Genomic DNA, 14,404 nt, shown 5'->3' with positions numbered 1-14,404 from the left:
ATTAACTTTGCATAGTGCGCGCCTCTGCTTGACATCCTCAATCTAGTCACATGTCAGCTCCCGAGTGAGAAACTTATCCGTTAATTTAAGAGGGGAGGAGGAATCTGAATGAGAGTACTGCGAACTGGGATTGAATTCAGTTTCCTTCATGTTTTCATTTCTAACATTTGATTAGATATTTTTATCAACGTATGTCTACGTTTATTTATCATTTTAATGAAATATAAAGATTACAATTGCAAATTTCCATTTCAACAGTACACTCCTTTATATTAAATAAGACATTCCGAAGACGTTAAATTAAGAACGAGTAACATCATGTTATTACGTTGTATGCTGAATTCCCGGTGTTTTCAATGTCACTTATAATATGTTGTTCTTGATTTATACTATTCACGCATGAAAATATAACGTCCACTCCTGGTGACAATTTCTGTGATCTCGTCAACCCTTAATTAGGGAAGGTATTGCTTCTTCAAGAACGAAGGATTTAAAAATAAATAAATAAATAAATTTGACGATATTCTTTGGAACTGATAAAATTTTAATGAAGTCTGGGATCGGTGGAACACTGCCTTGGGAGAGCGAGAATATTTTAACTGTACATTTACAATAACCGGCTGCCTTCAAAGACGTGATTGCTTTTAATCTTGAATTAACAGAACTATAGAATAAAAGTTGAAATTTCCCAGGCCTCTCAAATACGTTATCTTTTCAAATAAAACCGAGAGCCCATTTCGGAGTGTTGGTCCTTCAGCAGCTCGAAACCACCACACATTAGGTCTCCAATTACCTTTTCGTTAATAATAAATGGGTTTGGTATAGAGGTGGCATTATATCGTGCTTTTGTAAGTAAAAAAAAATACGGTTAATGCAATATTAATTGGTTGTAGTGGTATAAGAATGTGTGGTGTTTTTTTCCCAACCAGAAATCAACGGGCACGGGACACGAGTGAAGAAGAATTAAACGTCCATTGTGTCATTGTATTTTAAACAATGGTTTCGCGGTGAGTAGATGAAAATATTCTGTACTTTTTAATACAAAAGGATTGGTGTGGAAGCATCGCGGCGGTATTTAATGGTATTGTGTCCCACTTTTTCCATATACGCATGAAATAATGGGTTTAATGTTCTGGGAATAAACAGGAATCGTCCTTCAAGATTATACTTATCTATTAGTAGTGAATACGAATGAATGGGAAGACAACTAATATTGCAGCCCAACCAGTGGATATTTAAACTGACAGGTTGTACGCTTTGAATAGCTATTTTATGCAAAATCTATAACATAGCGCACTGAACACCTTCTCGGTCACGCAATTGAAACACAGTCGCCTTAACACGATTAAATTATGACAACGATGTTGCAAGAGGCAAAATAACAAACATCTAAATCATAATTTCCAGGAATATCACGCCCATCCTAATTCTATGATTTCATGCAGTATTTGTTTTGTTTAACCGAGTATGCGATTGTTAATTAACGATTCCGATAACTAGAATACATTTGTAATAAATAATTGGAGTTGTGAAAGTGTTCCTTGTTCAATGTTAGTATTTTTTACCATTTGAGAAAACAAGCGTATTGGATGTTGTTCCAGTTAATATGGAGACGATACACAGCAAGTACACAGCCTCGCGTTAATCTTATATCAGTGTTCACAGTGTTCGAAGAACTGCTTGTTTCAGTACTATATTTTAGCTTCTGGGGAATTTCCCAAAACATTTATTTCTAAATTGTAGCCTAATATAAATAATCACATATTCCAAAAAAAAAGACCCTTCTCATGATTGCTTTAGTTTGTCAACTGCTATAATGTGTAATATTTGCTTGATTAACCCATTCCCATATTTTCCCCAAAGATTGTCCAGTATATCCTCATCTGTCTGTGTGAGTCTACCTATTTATCAGACTGTCTGTCTATCTATTCATTCTTTCATTACTGCCACTTCCTTTGCTGAGACGGACGTGCAACTGCAGTGCACCTTTATGCCTTTCTTAGCTTCTCCCCTGTGCATTTTCCACACTGCGTCCATGTGTCCTTTTTACAATATCTTCCATGTTGTCTTATGATACTCAACTTATGAGACAATAACGCAGCCCCCCTCCCCCCCTTTTTTTGCCACGCGATTCACGTCAGTTAATCTAACCGCACCACCATTTTTGGACATTCTGGAGAAGTTAACAAATATAGCGGTGGGTTTAATGCCTGTCAGCACGTAAATATTGCTAAGTATATATTTAAAATCATCTGGAAGTTCATACCATAAAAGCTGCCTTAGCGTTTCGATCTTTAATGATTCTGTGTACTAATGTACATAAAGAATTGAATGTTGTAGTTATTGAAAGTAAAATGTACCACTGTCAACCTGGGAAGGAGAGCGAAAGAACATTTTCAGTAAGATCAGCACAGTCAAATAGAAAAATGTGGACCCCCCCCCCCCCCCCCAAATTATGTTTAAACAAATATTTTTATTTTATTATTTTATTGTGTGTGTGCATGTGTGTGTGTGTGTGTGTGTGTGTGTGTGGGGGGGGGGGGGGGGCTTAACCTGAGCTGCTATCCTTAAACTCCAATGGTATTGATGGCTGCACTCCGAGATGTTTTCTAATTCAGTATTTAGGATCACAGATTCCTCGATTAAACACTAATTTACATTCCACGGGCTACAATAAATATTTACGTGTTAAAACGTGGGACAACGACAAGTTTGCAATTGCGTTTAAAGCGCAATACACCATCATTGTTGCCTGGTCCAATTTAAATCGGGGAATTAATTGGGAACAAGTGCTGATGAGCTGTAAAGGAAGCAGCTAGACCACACGCAAACTAGAAGAACAGCACTTCATATTCCGCGTGGGTAGCCTACAACCCAATGGCACGAACATTAATTTCTCCAATTTCAGATTCCTCCCCTTCCCTTTTTATCTTCCCAGCTTCCAAGCCACACCCCCCATCGAGCACACTTTACTTTACACTTTGCCGGTTCCCATCGCCCAGTTCCTTCCTCTTCCTCCACCCGCTCGACATCAATTCTTCCCTATTTCTCACATGTTTTTCATTCTTCACTTCACCCGTTTCCTTTTTCCCCACCATCTCGCCCACTAGTTCTACATTCCACTCCCGCTTCCTTTCTGACCGGGGTTCATTATTTGCACCCTTGTTTCTTCTCTGCTTCATTTCCAGCTCCGGTTGTTATCTCCACTATTCTCTTCCCCGCATGACCCATTTGCCAACCCATCCCTCCTTAACTGGGACCACCTACCAATTGCCAGCTCTTGACCGATCGTAAACCATCACCCCTGAGTCCACCTATCAATTGACAGTTCTTGCCGCACCGTAAACCAACACCCTCCCGCCCCCCAGCCCCTTCGCTATCCATCAATCTGAAGTAGGGTCCCGACCCGCTGCGTCGTCTCGTTGCCTCCATGGATGCTGTCTGTCCTGCTGAGTTTCTCCAGCAATTTGTTTTTAGGAAAATAAGCAACGCTGTTGGTTCCAATTTCTTCGATGATCTCATCAAAGTCACATTCAATATTTAGCTTTATAAACACTCTATGATCAACAAGTCCGTCACGATTTAGATTCTCGTCATTTCTGATGATGATCCAGTACAGCTGAAGTCTGCATTTCAATAGGCGAACCCAATGTTAAGTAGATTTTTAATTTCAAAAGGACGCCGCCACTGAACCCAGTTGGAATGTTAGATTCCAATTGGACGATGCTTACCTGTAAAAATTGTGCTTTTAAAATTGCGCCGAAAAAAATAGATCATAAACCAACACGAACATCGCTGGTAACAATGCACTACTTCCTCCATACGTCAGAATGACTGAACAGTGCACATTTCCTGAAATGTCCCGATGCATCAATGGAAATCCGTTACAATAGTCTGACAAAAAAAATCAATCCAACGGCGGAAGTAATGCCTGATATCCAACGCATTTATATTTGAAGTGATGAAATCTCCGCGCTTTTAATTCATATGTTCCTTTCGCTACGTTGTGCGAAATATATAATCAATGCACAATGCGATAAGAGAAATAATTTTATAAAACGTGGAACCGCCATTACTTATACCCCAGTTACTAAATCCACTAACCTTTAATCTTCCATCCCGGACTTTTCTACAGAATTAATAACATCTAACACGTTAATGTTGTTCCAGATCAAGATGTACCGCAGGAAGGAGTCTTTCATGCCTGAAATATACAGCGATTCCTAATTGTACGCATAAAGACGTATACTCTAATAGCAAGCAATAAGCAAACACCGCCAGGATTACTATAATGTTCCACAACATGTATTTTGAAAGCTTAAGACAGGGCTACTTGGGATTGTCTTTAAAAAGAGCAAGGGATCAACATAATTTGAATTAGGATTTGATTTGTGTATGGACGTATTTTCTGTATATTGTGTAGTTCCTTGTCAGCCACATTCTGCCGCAGATCTATTAATCATTCCCACAAGGAGTGCCAGAATGTCAGCGCTTTACTCGCTCCTCAGTTTATACAGAACGGAATCATTTACATAAAGTCCTTTAGGCAAATAACTGTTGGGGCTCTAATTTATATCTGATCGAAAATTAGCCATCATTATGCGCTCCATTAGCACTGTCTTTAATGTGGTTCTAAGCACCATTTGTCAAGTCGCTTGTTAATATCCTTCAAGTCTTTAAACTTGAGAGCTCATTAAAGTGTGGGCCCCATTATTGATGTCATTCAGACGAGAGTTTGGACGATTTACTCGGTGCATTGTCTTTTCTTGAATCTCCATTGCATATAGAGTTCACAGGCAGGAGCGTAACTAATTGTGGAAAATTGCTGCGAGATTCAAAAAGTGATTTTTAAACGACATTAGTACGTTCTTTTCTTTCATCTACATTTTGGTTTTTTTTGTACAAAAGGCTCACCTTCCCGCAACAGGTATTGGCACCCAAGCTGAATGAATTCTATATGTTCAAATAATTAGCAGTTGTTATTACCTGTTCGCTTTGATTTCTATCGAGCTAGAACTTTAAAGAATGGAATACTAAAAACGGAAACAAGTCCATTTGGTGGTTTATATCGTGGCCATAGACTGCATATATAAATCAATGGATTAGTTAGCTGGAGCATTCCTTCCTGGTACCTTAGTAGATTCTGGAAAGTGTAATTAACTGCTCACAATAGAATTATCCACGTTAATTTATCAAAAATAAACAACCCACGAGTCCATTTGGTTTGAATTTAATCTTCCAGGTTTATCTGAATCACAATTTCTACTTCGCCCGATTGGGAAGTGTTAATATTTGTGAGGACACAGCTCCCGCTTTCCCATGCTCCCTTTGTTATTTCCAGTTGTCCCGCCCATTTTGGTAATGTGCCGCAGCGGGGCTCTTGCTGGTTGTAACTGGGAAATTGTCCCTCGATGTTTGTTGGTTGCTCAGCGATTACTCAACGCGGAGCAGCACAGAGAGCTGCGTGACGGACAGCGAAACTGCTCTCATTTGATGATTAAGTTGCGCTCGCTTAATTACGTCGGCATTATTGCATTATCTATCAGTTGCTCATATGGCAACACAAAGGACAATAAATTATCGCCAAAAATTGGAAAGAATTCGTACATTAAATTGAACCCTGATGCCATTACACAGCATACTGAATTACTGACAGATACACATTATCCTACCAGGACAATCATGTATCCTCGCATTTACTGGCATTAAGATAGATACATGTTCACAGACACAAGTCCGCAGAACAGCCAAAATGGACACGATGAATACCGACATGTGTCGATGACAACACAATTAAAATTCGTCTAGAAGATATATTATATCCATTAAAAAAAACTAAACCAACTGATTGAGTATGATTGATTCCTAAAACATCTTGCGGAAAGTATCTGAAAGTAACCGTCGATTCCTGGAGATTGAATAACTTTAGAGATTTTTACTCAGTTACAATTTGATGTGTAGTGCAACCAAAAAGAGTTAAGTGGTGGACATAGAGTTATTAACAACATTGGAAAAATGTACTTATTCTGTTGCCCACTCCCTCGCCCCCCATGTTAATCCAACATATAAATAAACTGGCCTTTATTTATTTACTTTACTCCCATGACCTTCAAGAATAAAAAAATAAGCTACGGACGATATTTTGTAACCATACACTGATCTCATGGGAATGGCGGAGCGGGGAAATGTTTTCTCTGTAAACCGTCGTAGTTAAATCGTAATTATGTTCCTTTTTTAATCCATTTAAGATTTGCCAACAAGACGCAGAGATAGGACCTTTCTGGAGATGAATTGTGCCTCATTAAACGAAAAACGTGCGAAGATTAAACTGTATACCACGTTAAGTAAAATGCACTTGGTACTTGATGTATTCAAGAGAGAGTTAGATATAACTCTTAGGGCGAGCGGAATCAAGGGATATGGGGAGAAAGCCGGAGAGGGGTACTGATTTTGGATGATCAGCCATGATCAGATTGTATGGCGGTGCTGGCTCGAAGGGCCGAATGGCCTACTCCTGCACCTGTTTTCTATGTTTCTCTGTTTCTATTAACTCTAAACAATTATGCACAAAAAAACCCCAACTTTCATATATTAAACCTTCCTCTACAGCAAAAATGATGCAGAGAAAACGTGAACGCCGCAAGAGATAAAATACTCTCATTAAAGGTGAAGCTGCAGCCAAACAATCTGCAATGGATAGCGAGATAGTTAGTTATAATAGTTAGTTATAAGGAGATCCTCCTTCAATTAAATTGGGTACCCCTTCTTGGTATAATTTCACGCGTAGTCAATAACCTAACGGCACAATCTGACTTCTAATGGCTAATTTCTTGAAAGGACACCTATAGGTCATTACAGCAGCAAACACTGGAAGGTAGCAAATATGAGAACCTTTATTGTTATGGAAATCTCTAGTCCCTTGTTTTTACGGGTTCCTTTAGGCTATAGTAATAAACAGAGTAATTAGAATGCTAAAGACAGATGTAAATAAAAGAAAGTAGGCTGTGCTGATGGATGAGTCGCTAGGTCAGGCCCTCATCAAACAGCCCAGTTGGTAGCAAATGATCCTCTCCATGCCAATGGCCTTGGGCAAAAACAAAGGACAGGGAAGGGGAGGGGAGAGAGATACTGGGCAGGGCTTTTTAGGCAATAATTACATCAAAATGTCATCGCATCTGAATAGCAGGCAGAAGCGCAACCAGACACGGTCACATGCGGGCGGTGTAGTGTCATTTATTATTTTGACAGAGTATTCACCTCCAGTAACGCACATTCCCCTTTCTCACTCTAGTTGGTTCAAAAAATATGTCTGTAAAGGCTATGTTATTTTTTGTGATGATTTCTCTTAATCTAGATTCATCGCTAGTATTGCCTCGCTATCTTTATAATTATTTAATTAGAACCCCAATTATTTTGTACCCCTCTGTTAAGCACCCTTTGTGCTATTTATACTTTTACTGGACATTGTGTATTCATGCGCGATCATGCTTCAATATCAATTCTCGTCACAAGATGTAATTATTCGTTATCCTTCCCTCAGGTTGACGGTGTTCCAGATACGCACAGTTCTATTATGTTAGTTTTACTAATTTAAAAAAATTTCGCTTTATAATCATTTTACTAAAATATTTTCGCTGATTTTCAGATAGAACCACCCCACTTAAATGCAACCCTGGCAGTACCAAGAAACAATATTTTAAGCGATCAGAGATTGATATAATTAGATTGAAGTACAAGACACAGACTATTCTACCCACGTTTAATAGTTTAGCCGCTACATCATTGATATATTTTACGAAAATCGACATTCTTAATCCAAAACACAATAAAAGAACAAAGTGCTGGAGGAATTTAGTGGGGCAGACAGGGTCTGACTCGAAACATCGAGTGTTCCTTTCCCTCCGCAGATGCTGGTTGCCCGCTGAGTTTCTCCAGCACGTAAAAAAAGACGCAAAAGTGCTGGAATAACTCAGCGGGACAGGCAGCATCTCTGGGGAACAAGGGAAATGTGACGCTTCGGATCGGGACCCTTCTTGAGACGGATTGTGGTGGGATGGGGGAGAAAGTTGGAAGAGAGGAGGGGCAGCACTTGGCTTTTTATTTGCTGAAGATTCCAGCATCGACAAGATCCTTGATCTAGCTGGTCCATCAGACTTCATGTTGATGAACAAAACGCCAACCGTTTATTTCCCTTTAAAAAGTTGACGCGTGTTCTAGAAGTTAACTCTTACATAAGTGTTCCAAATAGTTTTTTGTAGACACAAGTGGACGTATCATTCTTGCACTAATCCTTTGTATGCTGGCAGCTAAAAAGAAAGCACGGAGGAGACGGATTATACCAGGACATGGTGATCCTGCCAACAACCACTCCCGATATTGATCAAAAGCTAAGACAACTTACTTCAAAAAATAATGCAAACATTCCATGCAACTGTGATAACAAATCGATGCTTTTTGGAAATATACTTTTAAATCAGTCACCAATACAAATGAAAGAATTTGCTGGGATCCCTAATCTGTTTTTTTAAGTTTACTTCTGTATAACAGTCTGAAGAAGGGTCGCGACCCGAAACGTCACCCATTCCTTCTCTCCAGATATGTTGCTTGTCTCGCTGAGTTACTCCAGCATTTTGTGTCAACCTTCGGTTTAAACCAGCATCTGCAGTTCCTTCCTACTCTGTATAACAGTAGCTGACACTAAGAGCACGTTTATAAGATAATCAAATATCCCATCATGACGTGCTATGAAATTCTTCAAGATTATGCTTTTTGTCACACACTAAGTGCTGTAGGCATGGTGTTCATTTTAAATCTGCATGTGCGTGATCCTAACATTTTCTGATCTTGTAACTGTCCCCTCAGAAACGTGCAACAGCTAGAAGAACTAGTACGGGTTTTGAAGAAGGGTCTCGACCCGAAACGTCACCCATTACTTCTCCCCAGAGATGCTGCCTGTCCCGCTGAGTTACTCCAGGTTTTTGTGTCTATCTTCGGTTTAAACCATCATCTGCAGTTTTTCTTACACATAGTACGGGTTTTATCTTGGTTTCTTGCAAAAGTTGGCACAGTCCTAACCTTGGTAAAATATACTCAGATTTAACCTTTTTAAAAAGTCTTTCTTGATCCTACACACACCATTAGGGCACGAATTCTAAATTCTCATTTCACGCTCTATTAAAGTGACAAGGAATGTATAATCTAACATTGCTTTTAAATTCTGGAAGTTCAATCGCGCCTGTAACCCTTGATTTGGCATAACGAGAGCTGCAAGTTGCTAGAATTGTTATCAGCGAGCAAACTGCGTAAAAAATTCAGTGGATCTCAAATAAGATCGCGTGAGGGGGTATAGGGAGAAGGCAGGAATGGGGTACTGATTGAGAATGATCAGCCATGACACATTGAATGTTGGTGCTGGCTCGAGGGGGCCGAATGGCCTCCTCCTGCACCTACTGTCTATTGTCTATTGTCTATGGCAGCAAATTAACGGATAACAAGATGTAAGGGATTGTAAGGGATTGCACGATCCCTGCACTTTTTCAAATCATGAGGTTTTCAAGATAACCAAGATAACTTATTTCTTATCTTATCTGTCTTATCTGTCGCTCTCTAGAATATGAACATTTTTAGCAGTTAAATACAACATGAGGGATAATAAGAGCGCTCTCCGCATTTCGCTGTAATCATCTGTCAACTGGGGCAATTGGTAATAGTTGGAACAATGAATGGAATATCGGGATAAACTTTTAAACTTTGTCTGCGTCAGAAACGTGTGTACTGTGTACTTGTGTACTGCCTAGGTGAAGTCTGCCGCATGATTTTACCCGATTGCATGCAAAACAAAGCATTTCACTTTACCTAGGTACACGTGACAATAAAATATCATCATAATCACATCGTCAAAACTTGAGCATTTCAGTGGATAGGTCTCCTGAAAGAACTGGCAGCTCGACCGGCTGTTAACAGCTGATATTAAAATGCCTGACTACAATTAGCGCCCTTTAGACATAACTTTCCCATCGCTACCTCCAGCTATCAATAACCATCTTTATTAAAAAAATAAGGACGATGCATTTGGACATCACGGTTTGGAGTTGTTTGCAATTGACAATTTCGCGATTTATTAAATTCCTCCGCGGTTTTACGGCATCTAATCGCATATTAAATTGAAACAAATTTAATCTATCAATTCTAAACCGTTCGCTATAAAATAATTTAATGAGAAGAAATTGCTGACAAAGTCTTCTAATTTTATATACATTTAAAACATCTTAATTTCCTGCAGTATGCCGCGTTTGACAGGGTTAAAAGATTGTAGCCTGGAGCCCGCGGCCGGTCAATACTTTTTAAACAGAACAACCCCTCCCCCTCCGAGCACAGAGGAGAATACGTGACCTTGTAGATATGAAACATCTTGAAATTCATGCGAAAACACCCAGCAGTAAAGGCAGTAGAACAATTTGGTGATTTTATATTCAGCTGAACCCTGATCACAATTCTTCATACAATCACACTCGAGTTTTGAAAATAAACTGGCCCTAGCAGTTTGGTGCGACAATCTTTATCTAGGTTTGATGTAAACGGCGAAAGAACTACACTTGCAAAAGTCAACGATGCAAGTCGAAAAGAGGAGTTCACGGTGAAAGGATGAAATAATTGCCGAATACCATTCATGAAACTTAAAATTCCCTTTGCTAAACTTTATACATGATCACCCCGCAGCAAGACACAACCCATTGAGACACTGTCCGAGTGATAGAAGGCAGGAGGGCAAGACAATGACGGAAATATGACAATGACGGAAATATGACAATGGCAGAAATAGCTGAAAGAAAAATAAGGATGAATTTCTGAAGCCGTGAGAGGGAAGACATGAAAGGAAAAGAAAGGTCGGGAAATGAAAAGGGTGAAATAATTGGCGGTATAAACCAGCATCTGGAATGTTAAAAGCAGGAAATATTGAGGTTGAACGTTGAATAAAAGTTAAACGATAATCAGAAACAACGTTGAAGTTGTTTCAAGTGTTCACACGAGAAAGTGTTTTTGTTCTTTCCGCAGTTATCACTGTCATATACCCAAGACCAAACAAACATTACACAGGCATAATATCACATCCGAAAGGTTTAAAACAAGTGGCAGACTAGGTCTGGCAACCTAGTATAACGGAAAAATTATTGTATTAATGTTTATTGTCTATTTATTTAAGGCGGAGATTGATAGATTCTTGATCAGTCCGGGTGTCAGGGGTTATGAGCAGGAGAATGGGGTTGAGAGGGAAAGATAGATCAACCATGATTGAATGGCAGAGTAGACTTCTTGGGCCGAATGGACTAATTCTGCTCCTATAACTTATGAACTTATGTAATTATGACATTATTTGTTTGTTGTGTTGCGTTAATGTGCTTGTAAAAATTACAGAAAATAAGAATTTCTCCCCTATGCAGTTGGCAATGAAACACTCTTGAATCATGACTGTTGAATGGCCTAATGATATAAATGGGAGTCTTCACTTTCAAACCAGTGCCTTACAACATGTGTAGGGAGGAACTACAAACGCTGGTTTATACCGAAGATAGACACAAAGTGCTGGAGAAACTCAGCGGGTCAGGCAGCATCTCTGGAGAAAATGGATGGGTGATGTTTCGGGTCGGGACCCATCTTCCAGTCTGAAGAATGGTTTTGACCCGACAGGTCACCCATCCTTTTTCTCCAGAGAAGCTGCCTGACCCGCCGAGTTACTCCAGCACTTTGTGTCTCTCCATACTGCCTTACGCGTTCCTCTTGGAGGCTGGTGTTTTTGGTATTCTGACAAGGACTGGTTCCTGCACTGGTCCAGTGGTCGGAAGAAGATGTCGGATCACGGTCTGGTCTTTTTTTCTTTTCACTTTAAATCGTTTTGCCCTGTACGTCTCGTAATTGTTGGCCGTTTCCAAACATTATATTCTCCGTATATATTTATGCAGATCGTTTTTGTTTGGCCTCGAGCGGCTGGGTTAATGACATGTGTGTAGTTTAGACGATTGTCGTGGTCTCCAGGGTATAAATGTCTCCATCTGTCCGCAGGTCCATAGAACATGCAGCATCCAAACCAATTGAACGCATATGTTTTTGACACAGGGAGCTGGGCACAGATACTGGCATCTTGAACAAAACACAACGTGCTGGAGGCAATACTCCACTGGACTGTTTGTAAGAATACGGATTTCACTTTGTTAGCTCTTCGTATATGTGGCAATAAAAGCACTATTGAACCATTGAACTCAGCGGGCCAGGCAGCATCTCTGGAGAGAAAATAATCAGGCGGCGCTTCGGGCTGTACCCCTCCCTCCACAGCCTGATGAATGGTCCTTCCATTCCCTCCTCAGATACTGCCTGACCCGTTGAGTTGCTCCAACGCTTTGCTTTTTGAACGCATATGGTTGTTGCTCTGCATTGCCGTGAGACATAAGAGTACCGACGTCTAGGTGTACGAACTCTATTCCCGGGTTTAGACGTACAACGTGGAAACAGGCTCTTGGGCTCAAAGAGTCGACACCTACCACTCGACCCCCACTCGACCCGAAACGTCACCCATTCCTTCTCTCCTAGATGTTGCCTGACCTGCTGAGTTACTCCAGCATTTTGTGATACCTACCACTCACACTATCAATTCACACTAGTTCTATGTTATCCCACCTTCACATCCACTCTCCACACATAAGGAACAATTTTACTGAAGCCAATAAGCCGACAAACTTGCACATCTTCAGGATGTGGGAGGATAACGGAGCGCAGAGGAAACCCACGCGACCAGAGGAGAACGTGCAAACTCCACACAGACAGCACCTGAGGTCAGGATCTAACCAGCAGCTCCACCAGCTGCACCACTGTACTGTCCAAAGGTTCTACTTGGATAGTAAAAAAAATGTAATCCAAAACAATGGGCCTATGCATAAACTAATTCAGGCAGGAATGAACCTGGTAGCCTCATGATTGTTAGGCCTCATCTTAGTTCTATCGACTATGTATGCGTCTATATTTGGCAAGCAGCGCTTCCAAACAATTTGCTTGGATCGGGGTGAAAGGTTATTCCAGGCAAGTACACCACAGAGATCCCACACTCCCGATCCTTGTCCTCTGGGGTCTCAGCGTAAAGGCTGGAAGGTTTGCACATTTATTGACTACTCTCTCAAAGATTATACTACATTGAAATATAAATGCATCAGGCTTGACTCAAGTTTGTTCAATGTCATAGAATTATCAGTCCAAGTCCCTTTCTAGCCATCATCAGGCAATCTGGGCTTGCACTGCAGTGGCAGAGGTGCTATCTTTTAGAATTGACATTGCCATGTCCTACCTGCCATTTAAGGTAGATGCAAAATATACAGGAGTCTGGTATTGGAGGAGAGCAGGGTAACTTTTCTAGTCTCCTGGCCAAAACATATTCTTTAACCAAATGAACAAAAACAATCATTATCACTTGGCAATCTGTGGAACTTTATGGTTATTAGTACTATTTCCCCAACATTGCAACCATTAAAACACTTCAAAGATAACTGACTGGCAGTAAAATGCATTACAGTGTCCTAAACTCATGAAAGAGTTTCACATCCTACATTTGCATTGGGTTCATTTGTTCAATGTCTGCCACATGGTGTTAATTTTTAAATACGATGAATTACAATGTCCACACTTTCAGTGAAAGATGCAAGTAACTTCATGACTCTTGGGCACATGTGATGGAACAGCTACCTCTCTATCATTGGTTTTGTATGTTCATAATTTCATTCTGAATACCCAGTTCAGTCATTGGGGCTTTAGTTTCAGTCTGAACCTGTTTCCTGATCTAAACTCAGTACTGCCTGAACACCTTTTCTCTGACCAAAAATGTTGTGTAAAACTGGACTCTAGATTTCACCGGCCTTCACATCAGTAAGCCATGTGTCTCACTGGTAGATGTACTTAAGTAAGTCCTGTCACAGGAATCAGAGTGGCCCACGAAAGTCATAAGGTCATACGTGATAGGAGCAGAATTAGGCCATTCGGCTCATCAAGTCTACTCCACCATTCAATCATGGCTGATCTATCTCTCTCTCCTAACCCCATTCTCCTACTTTTTCCCCATAACTCGACACCCATACTAATCAAGAATCTATCTATCTCTGCCTTAAAAATATCAATTGACAGCCTCCACCGCCTTCTTTGGCAAATAATTCCACAGATTCACCACTGTCTGACTAAAGAAATTCCTCCTCATCTCCTTCCTAAAGGAAGGTCCATTAATTCTGAGGCTATGACCTCTGGTCTGTTCGCAACTCCAAGAAACAAATCATTTCTGTTTGTCTTGCAGGTAGTTGCTGGTGGAAAGAGCTCCTGAAGATTTGTGAATGGGACAGGCTGGATACTTACTCTTCTCTTGTTCATGAAT

At 40.3% G+C, this 14,404-nt stretch overlaps 1 long non-coding RNA gene across 1 annotated transcript in view; it reads left to right on the top strand.

Annotated features, from left to right (window-relative positions):
- Positions 1–926: 926 nt before the first annotated feature.
- Positions 927–14,404, top strand: part of LOC144597159 (uncharacterized) — a 65,095-nt gene continuing 51,617 nt past the window's right edge. Inside the window, exon 1 of the long non-coding RNA XR_013547702.1 lies at positions 927–1,007. This is a non-coding gene — a long non-coding RNA (uncharacterized LOC144597159). The remainder of the gene's footprint in view (positions 1,008–14,404) is intronic.

The sequence above is a fragment of the Rhinoraja longicauda genome, chromosome 1, assembly GCF_053455715.1.
Source record: "Rhinoraja longicauda isolate Sanriku21f chromosome 1, sRhiLon1.1, whole genome shotgun sequence".
Lineage (NCBI taxonomy): Eukaryota > Metazoa > Chordata > Chondrichthyes > Rajiformes > Arhynchobatidae > Rhinoraja > Rhinoraja longicauda.
This window is presented reverse-complemented; position numbering and strand designations above follow the sequence as displayed.